General features: G+C 49.9%; 2 long non-coding RNA genes across 2 annotated transcripts; one reads left to right on the top strand and one right to left on the bottom strand.

Annotated features, from left to right (window-relative positions):
• Nucleotides 1-510: 510 nt before the first annotated feature.
• On the bottom strand, nucleotides 511-7,502 carry LOC107971522 (uncharacterized). Its single transcript, XR_008546352.1, has 3 exons — nucleotides 7,441-7,502; nucleotides 2,164-2,291; nucleotides 511-831 (listed from the first exon to the last, which is right to left on the bottom strand). It is a non-coding gene; the product is annotated as an uncharacterized LOC107971522 (long non-coding RNA).
• A 49-nt stretch (nucleotides 7,503-7,551) lies between these two features.
• LOC134807836 (uncharacterized) lies at nucleotides 7,552-15,211 on the top strand. The gene is made up of 5 exons (XR_010149198.1): nucleotides 7,552-7,633; nucleotides 9,376-9,481; nucleotides 10,621-11,660; nucleotides 12,539-12,717; nucleotides 14,023-15,211. It is a non-coding gene; the product is annotated as an uncharacterized LOC134807836 (long non-coding RNA).
• The last annotated feature ends 4,989 nt before the right edge of the window (nucleotides 15,212-20,200 follow it).

A 20,200-nucleotide genomic window follows, 5' to 3' on the forward strand; every position in this document is an offset into this window, starting at 1 on the left:
TTCTAATAATTTTTAAGAGCCTTAAACACGTTTCTGCTGGGTGCAATGGCTCATGCCTGTAATCCTTGTGCTTTGGGAGGCCAAGTTGGAAGGATCGCTTGAGGCCAGGAGTTCAAGACCAGCCTGGGCAACATAGCAAGATACTATCTCTACCAAAAAAAAAAAAAAAAAAATTAGCCAGGCATGGTGGTGTGTACCTGCCTGTGCACCTCTAGCTACTCTAGAGGCTGAGGTGGGAGGATTGCTTGAGCCCAGGAGATGGAGGCTGCAATGAGTTGTGACTGCGCCACTGCACTCCAGCCTTGGTGACAGAGCAAAACCCTGTCTCAAAAAGACAAACAACCAACAACAAACAACCTGTTCCTGCCTTTTGACCTCATTGATAAGACTTTCAGGAATTTAAATAAGCAGAGATGTATTCAACAATCTATGCATACAACAACAGATTTCAATAACTTTTTAAAGAAATCGAAGTATCTTTATACTTTTGGCTGAGATAAAAAATTCACATTTTTCCAGTTGGCATATGTTACTTTTATCATTAACAACTCATTACAAGTCTTTAAAAGACTGTTTTCTTTTTCTTCTACTGTGTTTTGTAGCTTCTTCTCAGAGCCAGGACAATGAGGACAGGCTGAGGGATGTCAGGCCATAGCCTTGTCTCCCGCGGGCCAGGCAGAGCATCCCAGGACACCCACCTTCACAGTGAGCACTGTCCTTCATGAACAATTCACCGATTAACAACCTCGTGCCCCAGGAAGTTACACTGTGCCCAAGTTCTTCCAGAGGCCACAACAATAAATCCAAGCCACCGCTAATGTTATTTATAAGCTGTGGGATTAAAACAGAAAAAAATCAATTAATTAAAATTAGCCCTTTATCGAGACTGTTAGCATCTTACTTTCTCAGAACCGAGACCATGTAAGTGACCAATTCTTCTCTAAGAGAATGAAAGAGTTTGCCATTTTTACTGTAATAAAAGGTTTTCACTCAGAAATAGATCGATTCAAAATGGTCTTAGTCTAAGAGATAAAGCCTAAAAGAATGCTTTATCCTCTAAGAAAAACCACCTCTTATTACCTGTATCACAATGGTCAAGCTAGGCCAGTAAGCTGAGTCTCAGTTTCTACGTTTATAAAATGAGAAAAATACTACTTGCCCCACAGGGCCATTGTGAAGATGAAATGGGAGAACACAAGGCAAAGGCCTGATGCAGGGCCTAGGACATGGAAGTCCCCAGCAAAGATTTCCTCCTTCCTTGGGACAAGGCAGTGCTGAACAGTATAGAAAGGAGAATGAAAAGTAGGAAGAAGAAATTAAGATCTTGAAGCAGTCACACAAAACAGAATCCCAAAGTAATATAACCAAAAGGGATTTAGGTGTGTTTTACAGAAAATGTTTAAGAGGGATGATTGGAAAGTATTATGTAGATATATTTGTGTATGATATGCTTCTGCAATAGATACAGTCAGAATTTGGAATCAGAATTTCTGGGCTCCAGGAATTACTATTTTAATTTTTTCTACCAAAGTTTAGTTTCTTCTACTCCAGAATTTCATACAAATTGAATCATATGACCGGGCATGGTAGCTCACACCTAAAATCCTGGCACTTTGGGAGGCCAAGACAGGAGGGATTGCTTGCACCTAGGAGTTCGAGACCAGCCTAGGCAACATAATGAGACCCTGTCTCTACAAAAACATTAGCCTGGCATGGTGGCATGCATTTGTACTCCCAGCTACTTGGGAAGCTGAAGTGGGAGGATCACTTGAGCCCGAGAGGTTGAGGCTGCAGTGAGCTGTGATTGCACCACTGCACTCCAGCCTGGGCAACAAGGCAAGACCCTGCATAAAAAAAAAAAAAAGAGAGAGAGAGAAATCATAAAGCATAAAGTGTGAAATCTTTTGCATAAGGCCTCTTTTACCAGCATGGTGATTTTGCAATTCATCCGTGTTATTGCATGTACCAGTGGGTGGCTCTTTCTATTGCTGAGAAGTATTTCATTGCATGGATATACCACAATTTGTTTATCCCCTAATGGACATTTGGGCTCTTTCCAGTATTTGGCAATTATAGATAAATAGATAAAACTGCTACTAATATTTTTGTTCAAGTCTTTTTGTGAACCAGACTCTTTTTACTTTAATAGATAAGTCATGTTACCTTTAAATTGTCATCATTTCCATATGTTTAATAGCTGGTGAGGCTGTGCATTTTTCCCTCTGATGATAATCCCATTTCTTGAGTGCTGGCTATAGTGACAGGTGCTCTAATTTGTCCTCATGAGAATCCTGCAAAGTGGATGTAATCATATCTGTATTAGTCTGTTTTCACACTGCTGATAAAGACATGCATCAGACTGGGCAATTTACAAAGGAAACAGGCTTAATTGGACTTACAATTCGACGTGACTGGGAAAGCCTCACAATCATGGCAGAAGGCAAGAAGGAGCAAGTCACATCTCAACATGGATGGCAGCAGGCAAAGAGAGAGAGCTTGTGCAGGGGAACTGCTCTTTTTAAAGCCATCAGATCTCGTGAGACTTACTCACTATCACAAGAACAGCACGAGAAAGCCCCGCCCCCATGATTCAATCACCACTGGGTCCCTCCCACAACACATGGAAATTCAAGATGAGATTTGGGTGGGGACACAGCCAAACCATATAAATATCCATTTTCCATAAGAAGGGAGAGGCACAGGCTCATCAAACAAGTTGGGTGTGTGGACTCTGAATCATTACTGAAGCTGGGCTCACTCTAGGCCACACTGTGGCTCCCTTGGGCTGTGACAATGGCTCCTGAGCAAACCAGTTGAACTCATCCTTTGCTCACTTCCTGGAAAGGCATCTAGACCTGCACATTATACATTTCTACCAATTTTAATCATTTGCAGTTAGATTGGTGATATATTTTTCTCATTCTGTTGTTTTCCTTTAATACATCTTTTGCTATATTTTGTTGCATAAACATTTATTTATTCAGACCCAACTATTTTGTCTGATGACAAGCTCAATTTTTCAAGAGCCAGAAATTTATCTTTGCTCCACTGCTAGAATAAATCTGCAGTTCTGCTTTCTTATTTTTAATGTTTTTTGTGTTTTGCTTTCTGACCTATTGGATATGCAGCCACATACCCATGGGAAGTATCTGCTCAACAAATCGCAAAGTGGAAATGTGACTTCTGTTTTATACCTGGGAAATAGATGCCAAGATAATCGAACCTGTTTCCTGAAGCTGTATGGGAAGGCCAGTAGGGGAACTTGATTCTTAGTTCACTGTTTTTAGCCCTCAGCAGGGTCTACCTTGGCCCCTGACCACCCCTAGAGGAGGAGCTGTGTTCACCACACTCCGCTTAGAATGGGGCTCTCTGAGAGAAGTGCTGAGAATTACAGAGCGTGGGTTCCGGTGCAGGCTTCATTCTTCCTCCATCTTTACTTCTCTCCTACTTTCTTTCAAGTTTAAAGTTTAACGATTTCTAAAGTCAACAAAGGACAAACACGCTCAGAGCTGGAAGGAACCTCATAGTCATTCATCCTTTTATCTGGCAAACACTGGCTGAGCTAGGTCTTGTGGGGCCCCAGTCTAGAAAGACTAGGTCCAGTCCGAATCTACTGAGGGAAATGGACATCGAGACAGAAGGAGAGTAAGGGGATAGAGATTCCTCCAGGGATTAGGGCTGGGGCCCTGGGGCTTCACTCACCCCAACCAACCAGGGGGGCCAAGAAGTGTGCCCTGAGGAGGTGGGGCCCGGGCCAGGCTGGAGGCTGAGCCTCGGGGTCTGGGTGTTGGGTGGAGTGAGCTAGCACAAGGAAACTCCTCCATCCCCCAGGGACACAGCCCCAGGCCAGGCAGGGAGATGAGAAAGGGCCAGTGGGGCAGGTGAGCTTAGGAGCAGTCACTGGAGCTGTTCCCTCTAGGGAGGCGGGGCGGGAAGATGATGCAGGGAGGATGGGAAGGACGCAGGGAGGATGGGAAGAAGATGCAGGGAGGATGGGAAGGATGCAGGGAGAATGGGAAGGATGCAGGGAGGATGGGAAGGATGCAGGGAGAATGGGAAGGATGCAGGGAGGATGGGAAGAAGATGCAGGGAGAATGGGAAGAAGATGCAGGGAGAATGGGAAGGATGCAGGGAGGGTGGGAAGGATGCAGGGAGGGTGGGAAGGATGCGGGGAGGGTGGGAAGGATGCGGGGAGGGTGGGAAGGATGCGGGGAGGGTGGGAAGGATGCGGGGAGGGTGGGAAGGATGCGGGGAGGGTGGGAAGGATGCGGGGAGGGTGGGAAGGATGCGGGGAGGGTGGGAAGGATGCGGGGAGGGTGGGAAGGATGCGGGGAAGGTGGGAAGGATGCAGGGAGGGTGGGAAGGACGCGGGGAGGGTGGGAAGGATGCAGGGAGGGTGGGAAGGACGCAGGGAGGGTGGGAAGGACGCAGGGAGGATGGGAAGAAGATGCAGGGAGAATGGGAAGGATGCAGGGAGGGTGGGAAGAAGATGCAGGGAGGATGGGAAGGACGCAGGGAGGGTGGGAAGATGATGCAGGGAGGGTGGGAAGGCCATGTGGGCCTCTCATCTTGCACAGAAGCTCACGGTTCTCCTGGGTAGGGGGAGGGGAGTGGCATGGCTTAGGGCTGGGCTGTAGGAAGAACATTCTGGCTACAGAGGGGAGGTTAAGTTTGAGGAAAATACCGAGAAATGGACATGATTTGAACCATAATAGCTACAGATGTTAAGGCCCAAATTAGGGTAACGGTAGGAATGAAGAGAATAATTGTTTAGGAAGTAAAATCAGCAGGACTTGGGGATAGATTCAGTAATGTGGAGGGGGGTAGAAAGCAAGAGTGAATCCCACATGGGATAGGATGCTGGGGGGGCCTTCTGAGTAAGGAAATGGGAGAAAGTTGCAAATTTGGGGGAAAGATGATTATTTCTATTTTTGACATTCAAGTTTCAGGGTGACTGCAGGCCACGAGGTGGTGACCTCCAAAAGGGAGCTGGATCTTAAAGGGGACGTCTCATCCCGAGATGCATCCTGGGAGCCATCAGCAAATGTGTGGAGGTTCAGTCAGTTGACGTTTGAATTATCCCAGGAGAGTGAGGAGGGGAAGGAGAGAGGGCCAAAGACAGACCCTTCCCTAAGGAGGGGGCGAATGAAAGAAGTGGGAGACCTAGAAGACAGTCTAAGATGTGGGAGGAAAGCAAGAGAGACCACGGAAGCTCGTGCAATCGCCTGTTACCCAGAGAGCTGCACGCAGCAGTGACAGGAGGAAAGAGGACTGCAAGCAGGACTGTTTCAGGGAGTGGGGCGTGGCGGGGTGGAGCACAGTTCAGATTGCAGGCAATTGAGTCACAAATAAGAGAAGCTGGAGGTGGAGACCAGGAGCGTAGACTTTTAAGAGGTTCGAACAAAAAGCGGAGGAAGGATGATGGAGTGATGACTCTGGAGGGTTAAGGGTGGTCAAGAGCTGAGCCCCCTGAAGAGCAGGGCCTGGAGCTGGAGGGGAAGGCCGGTGAGACAGGATCCGGGGAGAGGCTCGGTCAGGGCTGACTCAGGCGGCTGGGAGCTGAGCCCGGGTGAGAGTGATGGAGGCCGGGTGGGCTGGCTGTTGACACATTGCAGGCTCGGAGGGGTGGGGGGTACTCGATGACTCAGCGTTCTCAGCGGATCCGGAGGGAGAGCGGCAGAGATGAGGGTGCGTGTGTGGAGGGTGAGACGGCTCCAGGCATGAGTGGGAGAAGCTGAGCCAGGAAAAAGACCAGGCAGTGGCGTGGGCACTGCCACTCACCTCCCCGGGCTGCAGTCCTCACAGCTGCGTGATGGGTAGAGAGGCAGAGAAGGGAGATGGTAGTGTGGTTGGTGCAAACCTCTGTCCTCAAACTCTTATGAGCAAGGAATAACGATCACACAGATAAAAGTGCAGCACCTATTCTTCTACCAGGACTTATTCTCAATATTTTGCATAATACCCACGTAAGCTACACAGGCTGGTGCTAGTAGTGTACCACTTTGTGGATGAGAAAATGGCACAGGGAGATTCAGAAGCTTGCCCAAAGCCACCAGCTCCCAGATGGAGGAGCCATGTACAAACTCAGGCTGGCCAGCCCCAGAGCCCACGCACTGTGCCATCGTGCTGCCTTCCTTCACTTTTTTTTATTTTTAAATTATTGTTATTATTATTATTATTATTTTGAGGCAGAGTCTTACTCTGTTGCCCGGGCTGGAGTGCAGTGGCTCACTGCAACCTCTGCCTCCAGGGTTCAAGCAATTCTCCTGCCTCAGCCTCCCGAGTAGCTGGGATTACAGGTGCGTGCCGCCACACCTGGCTAGTTTTAGTAGAGACGGGGTTTCACCCTGTTGGTCTTAAATTCCTGACCTCAGGTGATCCACCCGCCTTGGCCTCCCAAAGTGCTGGGGTTACAGGTGTGAGCCACCGTGCCCAGCGAGCTCTCCTTCATTTTTCTTACTGAACTGGTCTAAATGCCGACTTTGGTCCCCATTCCATTAGGTGGCAGGAGGTTGGCCTCAAATGAGTCAGGCCTGCTTCCTGGACCTCCCTGTGGATGCCTCTAGCCTCCTTTCCCACGGCTACGGCTGAGTCCCAGAAAACTTGCTGAGGGCCAGGCCCCCGGGGTGGGGGGTGTGTTTAGGGAGAGGGGGATGAGTGTGTACTGGTGGGGGGCCCATGGTGTCCTGAGACATTCTCTACCCCTGCAGGCCTCAGCTGTGGCCTCCTCGCCCCTGACTGCAGGTTCTGGCAGTAGAGTTGAGCTCCCTTGCGCCCCTCTTGGTGCTCTGTGAACGTTTCCCTCTTCCGCTGCCTTCCCTGGAGTTCTGGAAGCTCCCACCCTTGCTGCCTCACCCTGTGCACAGGCCACATCAGCTGCCCCGGCCCTTCACTGAGCTGGGCAAAGGGGGCGCTGTCTTGCTACCTTCCCGGGATGAACCTGGGAACAGGCCTCTGTTCACCTCTGTTGTGGGATTCTTTCATCGTATTTGGGATTTCTAGCATGATGCTCCCTGAACACCCTTTTAAGTCAGGGTTAAATTAAAAGTTCTGGGCAAAGAAAAAAGATTTGTGATCTCTCAGGCCCGCTGTCAGCCTAAATAGGCTGTCCTTTGCCACAGCGGAGCCACAGGCTGCTCTTGGCTCCCTGCTGCTGCCTGGCTCTGGGAGGTCTGGAAAGGCCCTGAGCCTCTTGCACACTCAGAGGCAGAGTGGTCTGAGGACGGCAGCTCAGGCTGCAGAACTTCCAGAGGCCTGAGGTGGCAGCTCTGGGGCTGGGCACTCCTGGAATAACAGCCAGACCTCGGTTCCCGGGAACCTGGCCTGACCTGGAGAGCAGGCCGCCATCTCTGCAGGCACAGAAGGGGCCCTGGAGGCTATCAGGGCAGATGCCTGGAGATGGGTGTCGGGGTGGGGGGGTGTGTGTGGACAGAACACTACCTGGTGACTGTGAATCCAAGCCTCCACCTTCTTCACAACTGGCAGATATTCTAGAACCTAGTAGAATCTCAGGCCTGATAGGATCTGTCCTGGTTCTGGAATGTTTAAGTTGTTCTAGTGAAAGGTATCTCAATTCAGAGGTACCTGAATTAGAGGTACCCACTTATGGGTGGGTAAATTACTGCAAGAGAAGGCAAGTCCCCTGCGTCCCACCCTGTCTGACAGTGCCACCTGCAGTCCCAACCCCGGCGCCCCAACTCTCACCCAGCCTGTGCTCTCTGCAGGGGATGGAGCCACAGAGCACTCTGCTCTGGGAGGGCAGGGGCAAGGTCACGAGACCGCAGGGCTGGGCCTTCGGCGCTCGACAGGTTCCAAGCACCCACACCTGACCTGCTGACCAGAGCCACTAGAAAGCATAGGTCCCCCTCGCATGCAGGTCCCCCCCAGGTCACCCTTTGTACCAGGAGTCCGGCTCCCCTGTTGTCCCCTGTACAACCAGACTCATTCCCTTTGCTCATGCCCTTCCCCTTCAAGGAATGCTCTCCGACTGGAAAAAGCCTAACAGACGGCAGGTACAAAACTGGTGAAATTATAATCCTGGGCTTATGATGCATTTTATTACTTTTGCTATTACAGGCATAGTCCTACCTCCCTAGCTGTGCTAATAGATCACATTTTAAAGTAACAGAATAGTCACCCATGAAACCACCACCCAGCCTGAAAGCTGGGCCTTAGCAAGAGCTGACACCAGCTGTGTGGCCCACCCCATCCCATTCCCTCCCTAGTGCTTCCCTGGGCTGCAGGGAGCTATCCCAAGATAGCTGGCACCCCGAATCCTGTGTGCCTCCTTTCTGTGTTTTCCTTTTTTTTTTGAGACAGGATCTTTCCCTATTACCCAGGCTGGAGTGTAGTGGCACGATCACAGCTCACTGCAGCCCTTGACCTTCCAGGCTCAAGCAATCCTCTCGCTTCAGCCTCCTAAGTAGCTGGGACTTCAGGCACATGCCAGCACACCTGGCTAATTTTTGTATTTTTTGTAGAGACGAGGTTTCGCTATATTGTCCAGGGTGGTCTTGAACTCCTGGGCTCAAGTGATCTAACTGCCTCGGCCTCCCTAAGTGCTGGGATTCCAGGCATGAGCCACAGCTCCTGGCCTATTTTCCTATCCTGTCCTCTCATCTTACCTATTCCTTGGAGTCCTAAAATGTGTATATTATATTTGACATCTCTTTGCCTTCTTTGAGAGGGTGTCATGCTGTTTGTACTCTTTTGGGACTTACTTTTCTCACTTAGTAGTAAGTTGATAAGCATTGTCCATATTGCTAGGGTGGCCGTGATTCCTCTCTTTGGACGCTGTCTGATACTCCATGGTGTGAACACACCTGTTTATCCATTCTTCTGTTGGTGGGTGTTTGAACAGTCCTGCTGTGAATATTTTTGTGTAAGAGTTTCCTGAAGTGTATACCTACGAGTGGAATTGCTGGGTGGTGGTGTACAGGAATGTATCCCTGGGGGTTGTTCAGCTATTTTCCTGAGTGGGTGACTCATTTACACTCCCACGGCCGACAGGTAGACAACCTACACACCCACCTCTTCCCCAGCACACGGCATCGTCAGCCTTCTCCATTTGTGCCACTATAGTGAGGATAAAGCGGCATCTAACTGTGTCCTCTTCCACTCCCAGCACATCTGTGCTGCAAGACCCAGTTCATGAATGACCTTGCCCAAGAAGCCCTCGGTGACCAGCACACCTGTTGCCACTCACTGCTGGATGTTTTCTGCTACCTCCCCATGGGGTTCTTCACTTCTTAACATCACGGGACATCACATTTTTTTTCTAACTCTACCACTGGATGCAAGCACAGTGTGCTGTACATAGTAGATTCTCCAATCTATCATTGCTGTTTGAATAAGGCAGAATTCTTGTTTATACAGATCAAGGAAGTCACTCGCCATCTGTGAGGGAGGCAGCGGAGCCCCAGAGGCACTGGGGAGAGGCAGCTGGGCCGCGAGCTTGTGGTTGCAGATCGGAGCTGGCCAGGTGAGACCCTAATTAGCCACTCTCTGAAGGCCTCACAGCCGCAGCTGTTTGGAGTGACTGCTCCCGGCAGGCCGGGAGCCAGGCCTCTGGGGTCTGAGCAGTGTCACGGGTCAGCTAATGTTTTGCCCAGAAGGCACAGACTTTGCCTTCTGTCTGGAGGGGATGAAATCACCGGCTCATTATGAGGCCTGCTCTGGTCACAGCACCATCTTCACAGGCAGCAAGGAACTCTAGCCTCAGCTCTCGCACATTGGAAGCTCTTGCAGTGAGTGCCAGTCTGTGACTACAGGCATACGGCACCACCCCACATGCCAAGACACCCCATGTGCCACGTGCCAGGCAAGATAGGGGCTGCAGTAGCCTGCCAGCGTGGGGTGTGGGGACTTGGGCAGGGATGCAGGGCACTACTGCTTATTAAAGCCTGCCTGGCGAGGGCTTTGTCTCTCAGGAGAAAGCTGGAGACTCGAGGGAGACAAGGACTTGGCCAGAAGGCCTGAGCCCCACCCTGCTGCTTGCCCCGGTTAACTGGAGGCTTTTTGTCAAGTGCCTCCGCCTTCCACTGGAGGCCGAGGGAGCTGCCCCACTGTGGGCTCAGGTCCAGAGCACGTGACAGAAAACAGGTGGGGAGAAGGAGAGGGGCCGTTCAGATTTTGCTCCTCTAAACCTGTGTTCCTCCGTGTGAGTCACTGGCCGGTCTCCTGCCCTGGCCTGTTTTCCGTGGCTCCCTGCAGCCCAGGGAGGCACTAACAAGCATCCCCCTAGCCATGGTCCAAGGCCCTGCTATTGATCTAAGCAGCTATCCCTTCCCTTGCCACAGGTCTGTGCATTTTCAAGGTGTGTTTCCATCCAATACTCCACTTCATCTGCCCTATGTTTGTTCATCACAAGCTTCCTTATGGGTTCCCTGTTTGTGCTACTTCTGCTGGAGTTCTTTTCTTGACCTCTGATGCAATTCTCCCCCTTGGGCCCATCCTTCTTCCTGTCCTGAGGACAGGCATCGTGGCAAGTCAGCCAGGGGGTGCCTAGACTATTTTCCATGCAAAGCGAAGGGACTTCATGTCCCAACAACGCAGAAGAGGCTGAAGTTATATGCACACAGTGGACACCTGTTATGCGGTTATCTGCTCAATCTATTCTAGGTGCTCCTGAATGCTTTCATCCATTTAAGGAACATTTACGGCACTGTGAGAGAGGATGCCAAGGATACCAAGAGACCTGCCAAGGATACCAAGGATGCCAAGAGATCTGATGCATAGTCTTACCCTCAATGGGCTTACAAAGTACTGGGGGGAGACTCCGATCCAGCCGCTGCCATGTTGGCCACCAAGGGTATGGGTTTGGTGGCCTCTGAGCAAAATGCCTGCCTTTGGCAGGGAGACGGACCTAGCTCTGCTGCTGACCAGCAACGTAGCATTGGCCAACCATCCTAAACTTCTTGCATCCTTATCCATAAAGGGCAACACGAGAGCTATCATTTATCACCTGCCTGCAGGGTTTCAGCTGTTTCACAGTCATTACTATAGGGAATTCTCACAACACACTGAAGCCAGTATTATTTCCATTTAACAGATGGGAAAACTGAAGCTCCAGTAAGCAAGTAGCTTGCCCCGTTCACTCAGTAAGTGGCTGAGGACAGAACTAAATCCAGCAATGTTTGGCTTCTAAACCCGAGTTCTTTCCATTCCTGGATTCTGCCTCACAGGCCTGTTGTGAAGATTAAATGAGATTTTTAACGCAAAATGCCCAGAACAAAGGCTGGATGGCAGCAGTGTCCTGGTGAGAAGTAGCTACTGTGATCCTGAAGGGTGTCCTCCCTCCACCCATCGCTCCCCCCACAGCACCACGCACCTCCCACGTGAAACATGGGGGCTGGTTTTCTCCTTGCAGTAATTAACCCATGTGCCAGTGTGTTTATGGAAAATAGCTCACTCTGTGTCTTTCATCTCTAAGGACCCAATCATGTTTGGCAAGCAGACTCCCAGATGCAAGGCCAGGTTCTCTCAGCTAAACAAAGGAGAGGAAATTATGCAGGAAATTCTGACAAAGAAAGCAATTACTCTGGTCTGACGTCGATGGGCTACTCGTGCCAACACGGGGCCTTTTTGTCTAAATTACCTGGGGATGTGTCTGCATGCACCCAGGCACGCTCAGTTATTTTTCTGACTGGCTCTTTCACCAGGTGGGTGTCCGTCTGCCATCACCCTCCTCCCGCACACCTGGGGCAGCAGGTACCTGGGGGGTCAGGCCTGAGCCGGGTGGGCAGCTTCAGTCCCCCTGTAAGGGCACACGGCTGTCTGGGGAAGTGGGGAAATATCTAGAGCCCCTCCTCATCCCCAAAACTTCTGTGGTTGTGCCAGCGGTGGGGTCTCTCTCCTTTCCTTTCCTGAAGTCTTTTTCCCTGCTGTGGTTCTCCTGGCTCTTCCGACCACCCCAGGTGCCCACCTGTCCTGGTGGGCCATTAATCCCTCCTGGGGATGATCTGGCTGGGACATTTCAGTAACGATAATGCCGCTTACGTCGCTGAAACACTTGGCGTTCACATCCATTATCTCATCTCATCTGCACGACAGCACGTGAGACAGGCATTAGCGTCGCCATTTTAGGTGGAAAAAATGAGAAAGAAAGAGAATGAGTTTATCCAGGTCACCAGGCCGGTAAGGGCAGAGCCAGCACCCACACAAGGAGGAAACCCAGGGCTAGGCTGCCTGGCTCCTGGGCTGGTTCTCCCTCCACCACCGTGTCCTAGACTGCTTGAGAAAGCATCGAAGACCCGTGAAGGAGTGAATTTTTAGTGGAGGAATTTCCGGCCCCCATGAGAAGACATGGGGAGTTGGTTTTGGATGTGTGAGTCCTTCCAGAAACTTATCAAATTATACCTCCCAGGCAGCTGACTTCTTACGGGGTGGAGCTGGGCGGGGCACAGGTCTCATCTCCCCAAACAAGATACCATCCCCTTGCAGGGCTTTGGAATCTGGGCAGTATTTGGAGATGCAGATAGAAATCCACACGAGCCGGATGCACATCCTGACAACAGCAATCTTGTTTGACATCTTCCAGGGCAGAGATGCTGTGCTGAGATGGAAGCGGTGGCAGCTGAAACCTGGATAATTAGAGCCGGCCGAACACCTTTTGACAAGGATCATAAAGACTTTTGCAAACATTAATTAATGTCCCCACCCGGTGAAGAAAGAGCAACTTATTTTCCAAGTGCATCAAGGGAAGGCCTAGGCAATAAGGTGGTGGCTTCACTCCCCACCACACCCCGAGTCAGCCTCCCTTCGCTTCTCACAGTCACCCCAAAGCGGCCCGAGTCACCCAGTGAGCCTCTCGGCCTTGAGCTGTGCTGTCCGGCTGCTGCTCCCGTCCGTCTTCCACACTCGGGAGAGATTTCAGTCCCAGCTTGCCTCTTTGTAGAGACCCTGGAGACAAATGTATAGGGTTGGGCTGCTTGTCTCCATACCCCTTTCCTTTATTTATTTATTTAGAGACAGAGTCTCGCTCTGTTGCCCAGGCTGGAGTGCAATGGCACGATCTTGGCTCACTGCAACCTCTGCCTCCCGGGTTCAAGTGATTCTCGTGTCTCAGCCTCCCGAGTAGCTGGGATTACAAGTGTACACCATCAGGCCTGGCTAATTTTTGTATTTTTAGTAGAGATGGGGTTTCACCATGTTGGCCAGGCTGGTCTCGAACTCCTGACCTCAGGTGATCCACCCACCTTGGCCCCCCAAAGTGCTGGGATTACAGGCATGCGCCATCGCGCCCGGCCCCCTTTCCTTTTATTTGTTTCCTTCTGCAGTCACTGGTGGAGAATTTACCCCATCCACTCACCTGGGTGCTGGAAACGGTGAGGGCTTGGTGATGTAATAGGGTTCGTGTGGTTTTACCGCCAAATGAATTTCTCCTGGTCATTGCTGTGGCTCCAAGAGAATGACCTTCTTTTCCATGTCCGCACCTCAGTCTCCTCCAAAGCTGAAGACTCTGGAATTGCGACCCATGCACTTTGTAAACTGTAAAGTGTCACATGGGTGTCAGTTTCAATTACTATTCCCCTGCTCTTAGCAGAATTACTTCTCAATTCTTTGTGCTGCATACCCGTGGAATTGCGTGATGGTTTAAGACACCATAAAATAGTACACTAAAGTAAGAGAAAGACAGAAATATGAAATGACAATACTAAAGGTAAAATATTTTAGAAAGTTGCTACCTGTGCAGTGCTAAGTGACTCGCTGCCTGGAGGGCTTCTTGTGACATACCTGTATTTAGGTTTAGTGACTTGTCATTTGTTCGCTCCTTCCACAAGCGTTTGTTGAGTGTTCCGAGGGGCTGGGCAGAGTCAGGCCCCAGGGTAGGGTAGTCAGACCCAGAACAGGCCACTCAGCCTCAGTAGACAGAGACCAGGGGTTACCTGCGGTCAATCAGGGAGGGGACAGGCACTGTCTTCCCTCTCCCTATTTTCTAAATTAGTGGATCCTGTGGCTTTTCCACCTCACTCCCGTGAGTTTAAATGTGCTGAAAGCTCAGGCCCGGTCTCTAATTTTCAGGTCCTGATGGATTTTCAACAATAAGCTGAAAGGCTCTTTCAGATTCCAATTTCTTAGTGAGAAAAAAAGCCAAAGCCAAACAATTCCTAAAATGGCAAAAACCAGTTCTCCCAGTGCCCCAGCAGGCCTGCTGGGCCGTTCACCTTTGCTTTCAAACATCCAGTTCCGAGGCAGACGCGAAACCCTGCATCCTCCAGCTTGGCTCCCTCAGGCCTGGACCCCCCCTGACACCCACATGAAAGAGGAAAAGAGGCGCTTCCCCATCTCTGCACAGCTCACCATCAGAGATCCGAGCTGCTCGGCCCTCTCCCCTCACCCTGGGCTCCCCTTTTTGCCCTGTTCCAAAGCTTCCCGCCTTCGATCTCATAAGGCGGCCACCTGGCCCCTCAGCCCCATGTGTGGCTTTGACCTTCACTCGCTCCTTGGTCACTGTCCCAGGCTCCATCTGGTTTGAGCTGACCTGCGTGAATGCCCCACCCGGCGAGTGGCTCGCCCAGCCATGTGTCACCCCATGCCTGCCTGCTGGGCAAGTGATACCAGCTCAAACGCGCGCAGACCTGTCTGCTTTTCTTGTGGTTCTCTCTGCTCAGCACTGGCCTGCTTCCTGTGGGCAGCATCACTCTCCTTCATGAGTGCCCATCCCTGGGCTGCTCTCACTGGACGATGGAGTGCAGGCTTCTGCTGTAACCACTGAATTCCACCTCCGTTTCCAACCGGCCGTGTTGACTATTCCCAGAAGTTTCCCCGAATGAACTCTGACCGCATCAAAGGGAGTTTACAAAACAGGGTCAAAGCTTCATACGCCTTGGGTCTTTCTTGTCACACTCAACTAAAACAGAGTCCAGAGGTTGCGGGTAAAGCGCTTGAGGCACAAGACGTTCCTTCAAGCATACGATTCTCTGCAGACCTGGCTGCTGGAACTGCCAGGTGTAACCTGAAACCAGTTTTATCTAACAGCCACTGGAACAACCTGCTGAAATCTAACCCCATCACCCACAAATCAGTGTTCGCCAGCATCCCCAAAACCTTACTAGTGCCAAGGAACTTTATTTCAAAACAATACACAGCATTTCTCCTCTTCATAAAACCTCCAACCTTCTCTGTTCTTTGGACATACGAGAGGCCACCGTTCTGTGTCTATCCCCCGAACTGCAGTTGTTGCTTCCCAAATAAAACATGTTAAACTCAGAGATTTATCTCTATGTTTTATTTAACTTCAAAACGGTAATGTAGTCTTGCTGCAGCGTCAATGACACACTAGTGAAATATTAGTGTCGGTGTTTTCACAGCCTCCTTTCGATAATGATATTAGCTAGCATCTATGGATGCTTACTCCAAATCAGGCAGGGAGATATTTTACCTGCATGATATCATGGAAGTCTCATAAGAACCCTTCTGAGGGAGATTCTGTGATTATCTTTTCTTTACATGTGAGAAAACAGAGGCCTAAAGAGGTTTGGTTAATTACCCAGAATCACACCGCTTGTAAGTGAGAACGTCTGGATGCGGCCCGGGAGGTCAGCCCCTGCCGTGCTGTGGGCCACTGTCTTAATCTGTTTCATTTCCAGCACTTTTTTCTCCTTGAAGTAAACTTGCTAGGCCCTGTCTTCATGGTACCCTCTACAGGGGCAATTCATCGAGGTCTTTGATGGCTTAACACCAAGTAAGAACTAGTGGGGAGTGAAAGGAGGCAGCCCCGTCCTGGGGAATTTGAGTGGTGCTGGGTAAGAGGAGGGCTTGGGAGCCCTTCAGATCCTCTGCATCAGTGACTGTCTTTCTGTTCTGCCCTCTGAAGGCTGGTAATGATTAGATTCTCTGGAAACAAATGGAGTGGCATGAATCTGGATCCTGTCTCCTCTCTGACATGTATCACCTGTGGAGCATTGGAAAATTACCTCTTCACTCTGGGCCTCAGTTTTCTCATCTGCCAAATGGCATGATAATTTGTACATGGGTCATTGTAAGGATACAAATACAATACATTGTGAGAATAATACATTGTAAGGGTAAATGAGACGAACAGAGTGAGAGCGCTCAGTGGACTATAATGTACTGAGTGAATGTCACGAGGATAATTCTTTGTTATTGGGAGATTCATGTGAGGATACTGTTTAAGATGCGATCTCACGGTTGCCCCTTGCCCTTGGCATTTCTCTATGTACTTGGCACCGTTAGGAGCTGCAGGTAGGCCAGAGTGTGATCATTACCTCCCCAAAGGGAATGAGCAGAGCAGGGTAGAGGAAAATAAGGGGGAGACCTTTTTGGTTTTCAAAAGTCTAGGCCCTTTCATGGGGAACCTTCTGGGTTGAGGGAGATGCTCTGTATATTGTTCAAACTGAGTGCTTAAGATCTGTGCATTTTCTTTTTTTGAGATAGAGTCTCACTCTGTTGCCCAGGCTGGAGTACAGTGGCACAATCTCAACTCACTGCAACCTCCACCTCCCAGGTTTGAGCGATTCTCCTCCCTCAGCCTCTTGAGTAGCTGGGATTACAGGCACGTGCCACCATGCCCAGCTAATTTTTGTATTTTTAGTAGAGACAGAATTTCACTGTGTTGGCCAGGCTGATCTTGAACTCCTGACCTCAAGTGATCTGCCCGCCTCGGCCTCCCAAAGTGCTGGGATTACAGGCATGAGCCACTGCACCCGGCCGCATTTTCTTCTATATAAATGACACCTAAAAACACAAAACAAACACAGGTGTTTAGAGGAACAGAAAGGACTCAGGGCATAGGCAACATATGTAACAGAAAATGTGGGATGAGAAGATATGGTGAAGGGCAAGCCTTTCTCGCCTCCTCCCAGGCGAGGGGTTGGAGAATCAGAATGCAAGAGTGGTGCTTGCATGCTCAGGTTCTAGAGAAAACGGGCTGCGCAGCCCATTCCCCAGGCTGCGTGCCTCAGGGATGTCCCAAATCCCAAAGAAGCTTGGAGGCTCCAACCCTTAGAAGTCATGGCTTCTAGGAGAAGAAATGTTATGATATGCCCAAGTGGACTGAGCCTTTGTCCACCTCCCACCGCGCAGGAGCTGCTGAATCACGCTCCTGGGTCCGAGAGTAACACTGAGAATAACTGAGAGGACAGCGACCAGGGGAGGGCCTTGTGGACAAACTGTGTGGATGCTTGGCTGCAGGTCAGGTGGGACAGCGGAAGTTTCTGTTAATAACACAAGTTGAAACTAGCATGTGAAGATGACGGTAAAGATGAGACGTCCCCTTTCCCAAAGCCTCAGAACTATGTAATGCTTGCCACCATCACCCTGCCCCTGGAACTTACCTAGAACCCCAGAGAAAAGAAGAGAGGGGAACTCCAATATGACTGAGATTAGTAGTGAATGCCCCAGGAGAGGGAGCTAGTAATGTAGAAAAATAAAGTCATATTTTTTGCATAGTTATTTTTATTTTTATTTTTTTTGAGACAGGGTCTCATTCTGTTGCCCAGGCTGGAGTGCAGAGGCGTGATCATGGCTTACTGCAACCTTGACCTCCTAGGCTCAAGTGATCCTCCCATCTCAGCCTCCCTAGTAGCTGGGACCACAGGTGTGCACCACCATGCCCAGCTAATTTTTTTATTTTTAGTAGAGATGGGGTCTCACTATGTTGTCCAGGCTGGTTTCCAAGTCCTAAGCTCAAGTGATTCTCCCACCTCCCAAAGTGTTGGGATTACAGGCGTAAGCCACCACACCTGGCCTGCATATTCATGTTTGATTTCTGAGAGTTGCACCACTTCACAAAATTTTCTTAGCTATAGTTTCAAATCATGTAATCTATAGAGAGGGTCTCTGCAAGGTCCTAAAAGTGCTCTTAGAATGCACACAATTAATTTAAAATGGAAGCCTGAATGCTACATGAAGCGTTTTCAGAGTGAAGAAAGAGGTGTTTCCATTAAGTATGTTTGCCATCTAAAAGTCTTGGTAATGACCTTCTGTATTTCTTTGTGATACTTGCTTCAACCTAACACAATGGTTTTATAATCTAGGACTTTGAGGACTGTGTATTATTACCTTAGATTTTCTTAATTAATGGAAGTATCTTGGAACATTTGTTTCCTCTATAGGAACATCCTTTCTTTTCCTATCCCAAGCCTCTCCCAGAAACCATTGCTGAACTTGTCTTCCCCAGGGAGGGCTGATGACAGAAGATGCCTGCTGGCTGCCCACTGCAATGCCTGGGCCAGTTTCCAGCTGCCGAAGACCCTTCTTCAGCATATTATGTTGGTTGATGTCAATGTCAGGGGAACGGGGCATGTGACAGGAGAACGGTGTGGGGGCAGCCCTGGATCAACCATTAGAGAATCTTGCAAAGATCAAAAACAAACACACAAAAGGAGCCGAATCATTTAAAAGTCTTAGTCACACAAACGAAACCAACCCACAGCAAAGCAACCAAGCCGAACACCAAGGTCAGGAGCACGGCTTGTTGGTTAAAGCAGCGGCAAGTGTGGCTGTCTGTGCTCTGCCTGTGGAGAAGGCACCCACCCACTCTGAATCTGTGTCCTCCCCTTCAAAATGGACACGAATCACATCCTCCTCCTAGTGTGATTACAAGGGTTAAATGAGGAAAGCACTTTGTGTCTAGAATTACTTAAGGGAGGAAGACACTGTGTCTAAAACTACTTAAGGATGTAAGGAGAATACCAAGAGCCAGACCAGATTTGTTTTCTGTGATTTTAGGGGTGTTAAGCCCCTTCCCTTTAGGTGTCAGTTAACCCTTTAGAAGTCCCTCTGGGGGGAGATATTTTGGGGGTAGCCATTCCAACTGCTTTGGAAAATCTGGTCTTCAAGTGTTTCATTTATATGGAAAAGGGGATCTTATTTCTAAATATCTTCAAGCTTCTGGCTTTTGTTCTCATCCATTCATTCAACACACCTTCTCTCACCGGTCTGGGACCACGGAGCCTCCATTTGTTAAACTATCCGTGTCCCAGACTCTGAAACCCACTGAGTCCTCAACAAGAGGTGTATAGGGAGGCCCAGGCCAGCCCTGCTCAGTGTTAGCGCCCTTGAAGGGCCAGAGATCTGGCCCACGCTCCAGTCCAGGAGGCCAGCACTGCCCACGCCGGTCAGGAGGTGACTACATACAAATTCTGACCGGCAACATCACGAAGCACAAAGTGGGGACGCCAGGGTCAGGTTTAGAGCCCTCGGCTGTGCTTGGGGCCAGAGCCAAGAAAGCAAAGGACCTACTGCTGGGTGTGGGGAGGAGAGGGAAGGTGCCTGCACTGAGCACAGACCCCCTGGTCAGCTGCAGGTGTGCCATGTGGGAGAGGGTCAGCCTCGCCCAGACACAGAGGTTTGGGGCCCACCCTCAGTGGGGAGTCTTGCAACTGATCCTCCTTTGACCTTGACACTGTACTTCTCCAAGAACTGGCTTGTGATGGTCCTACTGCTCCCCCAAAGGGCTGCCTGTTCGGTCCCTGGGTCCCTCTTTTCCCTGTGCCTTTCCTGATGCTGGTGTGTGTGCCCAGAAACCTGTCAGCTACCATCGGCCTTATCCCTGTTTGGACAAATTCCCAGGATCGTGGTTTTGTTCTGACTAATGAGACTTGTGTCTTGCCCCCTGTGGACAGATTTCCAGGCTTCAGATCCTCTGGTGAGTCCCTGCCTCCTGAACCCACCATCAGGGTTGTCCTGGGCTCACAGTTCCACCATCCCACCGCCCCACGTTTGTGGTTTATTCCTCGCGCGCCCCATTAGTCCCGTGCACAGAGCTCACTGCTCTTGCCCTTTATGACTCTGAACACAACTGTGTATCTGTGCTTATTATTCAGGTCTTTCCTACTAAACCGTCCACTTCCTGAGAACAAGGGCTAATGTCAATTCTCTTTTCTCTACTGTTGATTTCTTAGTGCCTAGTACAAAGAACATTTGTTGAATGAGTGAATGGATAATCATGAGTAAATTAATGTACATCCACCCTTATTTTCTAAAAAGTAATGGTAGGCAGCTTCCTTGCACATCTATTATTTTCCTTGATTGTTGGACAACCAAGGGTTAGAATCCTTTAAAGATGAGAGAATAGAGGCCCAGAGTGTTCATGATTCCACAGGCATAAGGCTACAAGGCATGGACTAGCCATTGTAACCCCTGCAGGCAAGTCTTGGGGGTGGGCAGACACACACACACACAAATGCACACATCACATATACAGATACACATATATACACATACACACAAATAC

Source organism: Pan troglodytes, chromosome 12 (assembly GCF_028858775.2).
Source record: "Pan troglodytes isolate AG18354 chromosome 12, NHGRI_mPanTro3-v2.0_pri, whole genome shotgun sequence".
Taxonomy (NCBI): Eukaryota; Metazoa; Chordata; class Mammalia; order Primates; family Hominidae; genus Pan; species Pan troglodytes.